The 5,880-nt window shown below is 45.6% G+C and overlaps 1 pseudogene across 1 annotated transcript; it reads right to left on the bottom strand.

Moving 5' to 3' along the window:
* Positions 1-1,596: 1,596 nt before the first annotated feature.
* On the bottom strand, positions 1,597-1,904 carry LOC308435161 (histone H2A.V-like; annotated as a pseudogene). The gene has a single exon. The product of its transcript is annotated as a histone H2A.V-like (transcript).
* Positions 1,905-5,880: the final 3,976 nt, after the last annotated feature.

The following is a 5,880-nucleotide window of genomic DNA, read 5'->3' as shown; positions in this document are numbered from 1 at the left end:
CGGAGCTTCCCTGTACTCCACTAGGATGAAGTCAGAGAAGCAGGCTGTAAGAGGGGAAAAGGGAAAAGGCAGAAAGAGAAAAGAAATCGAGACAGACAGACAGACAGACAGACAAGGTCTTCGCTTTCCAGGCATTTGAAGCATTTAGCGTTACTCACTCTCTTACTTAGATGCTAGGGACAAAGCATGTCTTCTAAGACACTCATTATGGTTTGAGTATAAACTGTCCCTTCAGACTTGGGTATTCTATCTGTTCCCTGGGCAGTGGTAACTGTTTGGGGAAGTTATGCAGACTTGTGGATGTGGCGTCTTTCTGGAGGAAGCGTACCACCGACCATTCTGAGGGCTGTACCCAGCCTCCAGTCCTCGATTTGCTTCCCTGACTGTCATGTGCTCCTGCTACCATGCTGTCCTACCCAAGTAGAAGAGGCCAAGAAAGCATGAGCTTAACCTTCTGAAGTATCAGAGGCAAAACAAGCCCTCCCTTGAGGTGCAAACATGCCCTTGAGTTTCTCTCTACCTATATCCCTTCTGAAAGTTCCAGGCATCTCCCCAGATCCTGAATGACACGGAGCTGGATGCTGTGTGGTAGAACTTAGGAGCCAGGCAGCTGCACTGTCTCTCTCATGATTATCACTTGATGGGAGGAATGGGACGATTTAGCCACAGTTCCGGGACACGCAGAGCAACAGCCGAGCAAGCTCCCTTTGCTCTCTTGTCCAGGATGGTCTGGTGCCGTAGATCCCGGCTCACCCTCTTATTCAGGTCACTATTGTCCGTTGGACACAACAAACTTCCTCTAGTCTCAGGACCTTGCTCTGTCCTCTGCACTGGAAGCTCTGTCTCTAAAGTCATTTTAAGACTGGCTCCATCTCGCTCGCAACCCTCTTATCAGCAGATCATCCCAGACTCACACTCTCCAGGTTCCATTTTTCTCCTGGTCTTTTGCAATTTCCATAACGTTTGACTTTATACACGTTTATGATTTGTTCTTATTTATGAGTTGTGACAGCTATAATCCTATTCTTCAACCTCATAAAAAATTGTTCTGTGCAGGCGTGTGTAATTGATTTGTCATAACCCCAGCTTCAAGCATAAACTCTGGGAGCGAGAGCTGTTGCCCTATCTATGACCACAGTGACAGAGTCTAGTACTGAGCCTAGTCCGCAGAAGGTGCTCACTGGGTATTTGATGAATGCATATGCAAATGGGATGTGCTCATTCGTGGTAGAGAAGGAAAGCGTAAAATCCAAATTTCCATTTCTTAGGTGGCATCTTTCTTCCTAAGGGAAGAATAAAGATAAAAAGGAGAATAGTTGTAAAGAGTCTGACTTCTTTCTTACTTTCTTTTTTCTTTTGTGTATATATATATATATATATATATATATATATATATATTCTATTTTTGTATTAAACACAAGTTTGAATCAACACGTGACTGTGACCACAGGGAAAAGGACTTATCAAACTCCGAGAGTCTAAGAACATACAGATGTGTCTTTTATCTTGTCTACAGCAATTGTCTATGCTTTCCCACACTCCTCGCTGGTACCCTCTGCCCCAGTTACACACAGTGAGGAGAGCAGGTCAGTGACTCTAAGCAGTTTTCTGCTGCCCCTTCCTCCGGATCAGAGACTTGTGGATGTGCCGGATCACACCGCCCCCGGCTATGGTACCCTTCATGAGGGAGTCCAATTCTTCATCACCTCAGATCGCAAGCTGGAAGGGATGTCAGTGATGCGCTTTACTTCGAGATCTTCAGAAGCATTACCTGCGAACTCCAACACCTCAGCTGTGAGGTACTCCAGCCCTGCTTCACTGTACACAGCAGCAGTGGCGCCTACCCGTCCACGGTTTGTGCTGTGAGTTTTCAAGTGACTGTGGATGCGGCCCACAGGAAACATGGCTCGGTCACGTGATGCCCACTGCAGCCTTGAGCTGCCGCCGCTGCTCAACACCCTGATTTCTTTGATTGGTTTGTTGTTTACTCTGGCTTTTGTGTCTTGTTCTTGGACAGGAGCTGGCTAGATCGCCTAGGCAAACTTTGAACTTGCGGTGCTTCAGCCTTCGTTGCATAAATGGCACATACTCCCAGCTGTTCTAATGGGCTTTTAAAGTTTCTCAACCTTGAAAATTGTCACTTCTCTTTCTAAGGGACCTTTTTGCCGTTGCTTTGCTCCACACTGTCCCCCACTAAAATTATCAGAGACTTTCCCCGAGTAGTGTGGCCCTCTGAGAGGTTACTAATCACAACAATCTAAGATTTCTTCCCATTTCAGGTGCCAAGTTTTGTGCCAAGTATTACCTCTGTTGAACATGCACGTCATAGCCAGGACAGTGTGAAACATACCAATTTCTGATGGTGCTACAGAGCAGAAAACCCACTGCATCTCAGGTGAGAAGAGAGGCAAGTTTTCTGAGAGCTGAGGTGTGTGAGAACTGGGAGCACGGGCTGGGTCTGGATGCAGACAGAAAACAAGCAAGTAGGAGGTGGAATGATGGGAGAGAAAGAAGCGAGAAAGATGGTGGAGAGACGGAAGAGGAAGAGAAGCCGACTGGTTGGTTTGCTATGAAGAAAGAACTGGAAATGAAAAGTCAGTCGCTGCCCTTGCTCCATGGGAAATGATGAATTACACTGCTCACCAGTAGAGCCACTAGCAAACATACGTGCTGGTGAGCTTATGCCTTCTTCCTTTGAGAAAAGGCACACTAAGGCACTGTGACTCCCAGAGCTACATCCTAGCCCAGGAAGAAGTGCAGGACCTGAGGAGTCTCACAGCTGACTGACATGTTCTCCCTGTGTTGACTTCTCATCAATGGTCTGTCTGCTAATCTCTCTTTGTGGTTGTGGTTTGACCATGAGACTGGCCAACTGCATGTTAAATTATAGTTTTCTGTGATGTGTCTGTGCCGGGGATTTATTTCCTTTGAACTCATTGGAATGGACAAACATCTAACCAGCCTACCTTCAGAAGATACCATTGCCGATGAGGGAGCCAATCCAGTGAGCAGGTGCCAGAGGGAGAGATGGAAGAGAAAGAGGAGTAGAATAGTTCATGCACTATGGGCAGCCTGAGGTGAGCAGTCTGCACTGCTACTTGAGGCCATGGGGAAGTCCCCCATTCATGCTGCCACCGGGGGTTATGTCTGGGTCCGTGGTACTGCAGCAGTAGGGTCTGTGCCCATGTCTGGGGCACACATTATCACCAAAAGCCAGGCAGATGGCCCCTGTATGGGCTGCTGCCTACAGCCATGTAGGTGTCTTAAGACTGAGCAAAGATGGACCCACTCTCAAGGCTGCAGCACTAGGAAAATCCCCTTGGGCTCACAGTTGCATGGGTGTAAGCAAGCTGGCAGGCAGACCAACTCAGCCAGCACCCAGGCCCAGAGCTTTGACTTAGCCCATCCCCAACATTTACCCCATCTATAAACTGGAACGCATGAAGGGGACAGTCCTGCAAAACTAACGCTGCAGTGTCTGCAGGCCAAAGCAGCAACAGGATATCCAAGAGGAGTCTTAGTGCAGATCCAGAGGCTCTGAAACAGACCAAGGACTCATTACAATGAACATTCGCAAGTGGAGCTATTTGGATAGAAGGGTTTTGTTTTGTTTGGGGCAGAGGTTGCAGGGCAGAGGGCAGATATGGGGAGGTGGGGAGATGAGTGGGATTGGGGTACATGATGTGAAGTTTACAAAGAATTAATTTTAAAATGTTTAAAGAAAAGGAAATTAAAAAAAGAAAAAGAAAAAAAATCAGACCACAAGGAGAGAAATGTGTAGGCTTGGGCTTCAAGCCTGGTCTTCATTTTACACATTTCACAAAGGTCTTCGAAAGGTCTTTACAAATATCCTCTTCCTTTAATCTGAGCACCTGGGAAACGGAGGCAGGAAGATATCTTTAAGTTTGAGGCTAGCCTGATCTACATGCATAGCAAGCTCTGAGACAGCCAGGACGATATAGAGAACTCCTGTCAGAACAAAAATCCTTTGGCTTAGGTTGGTGTGGGGTCAAAACTAATTGTCAGCTTCCTACTCAGCCCCTGGTCAGCATAGAATGTTTCCTAGAGCCAGTGTGTGAGCTTGAAGTGGGCTTTCCAACATGCTGTTTTGGAATTCTAAACTTTTACTGCCATTTTTACAGCCATTCCTGCAATGCGTTAATTCAACAATTGTTTACTGCGGCTCTTCTGTAGCCCAAGCACTGTGCTATGAGCTGTGGGGACATTTTCTCCTGGTAGCTGTTTTGTTTACATTTCTATTGTGCATTAAAGCATCAGATTCATTCTTTCTGATGTGCATACATAAAGGAGAAATGATTACTTAACCTTTCTCAAAGCAACTGATCATTCTTGAAGTTCTTAACAACCCTACAGGAGTCCTATAATCTCTCTTGTAGAAAAGGTTGGTCAGTGGAATGGTTTAAGTCCCACTGTGCAGTGCTAGCTGTTTTGTGGCCCATCCAGAACCCTCCATTTCTTTCTTGTGGCTACAACAGGACCTGATTCTCTGGGGAACTGAGCTCTCCTATTCTGCACGGTTCTGGAACGACTGCAATAGAGTATCTTACTCTGCGCTTAGATGGTAAACAGACAACATTTTCACAAGTGTTTGACATTGTGCCCATGCACCCAGTATGACTGGCACTTTTTCTCTGTCTGTTTTCACCTCAATAAAGTAAAAGATACTGTGAGGCAAAACCAGATACAAAGGTACAGAGTTTTACAGGCAAGGGGCCCAAGGAAAAGTATAAGCAAATGCTAGAAGTTGAAGGTCCCCAGGGATCATGAAGGCTGCTGCCACTGATCTCACGGTGAACTGAGAAGTTGGAACTATAGAGCAGGCAGGCAACTGGGGCTCTGATAAGGAAGGTCAAGGGTTATTGTTCCTGAATGTCGTCTAGATTTAGACGTGGGAGTCAAACTGAGAGTTCAGAGTTTATTAAGGAAGAGTTCAATACCGGAGAGCAAATAAGTCAGCAGCTTGCAAATGACACCTGGACAATTGCTACATATGTTGGGTTGCTATCTTTGCTAACTTTGTAGGCCAGTGATAAGGTAAGCCCTAGTAAAGGCGAATGGCGGCTAATATCACCAGTTCAGAAGTGCAGACCCTCGGAGGATACGGTTTCTTCTTTTACAAGTTTCTTGATCCAGGCCTGAGTTGTTGGCTTGATTGTTAACACAGTTGCTGTGCTAGTGTGAGAACCCGGACTGAATTCCTAGCACTCACCTGAAAAGCATGATCTGGTCCTCATGTGTTCATGATCTCAGTGCTAGAAAAGTCAATTCAAGTGGCAGTCTGGGGATCCCTGGTCAGCTAACTCAGCCCATTTCCTAATCCCCCAAGAACCACAGCACTCTGAAGGACTCTGTCTCAGAAACCAAGACAGGAGCATCCACTCTCTCCCATCAATATAGTGCTTGAAGTCTTAGCTCGAGAGTAAGTCGAAGGAGGAAAATTAAAAGAGCTACAAATAGGAAAAGAAGGCAAAACATCTATTTGCAGATAATAGTCTATATACATAAGAGATCCTAAAAACTCCACCAAAACACTTATTGACATGAGATACACTTTCTCATTCAGTTCAGGCTTCCAAATAACAGGTTTATAGTTCATAGTAGTGTGCCACAGCAACATTACTAAATTAACACAACCTTTATCTTCTAATGATCTCAATTGTGTAGACTGGTCTCATAACTGATCACTTGAGAACTCCACACTGATATTTTCCAACTCAGCTTTGCTTCTCATCTTCTTATCCTTGTTTTGTTGTCATATTGAGAGCATCCAATGTCTACCTGGAACTTAAAGAATCCTTTGGTTCTTTCATTCGTTGTTTCCTATGACAGATGGCTCCATCTTGCCCTCTGTTTACCTAC

The sequence above is a fragment of the Micromys minutus genome (genome assembly GCF_963924665.1).
Source record: "Micromys minutus genome assembly, chromosome: 22".
Classification (NCBI taxonomy): Eukaryota; Metazoa; Chordata; class Mammalia; order Rodentia; family Muridae; genus Micromys; species Micromys minutus.
This window is presented reverse-complemented; position numbering and strand designations above follow the sequence as displayed.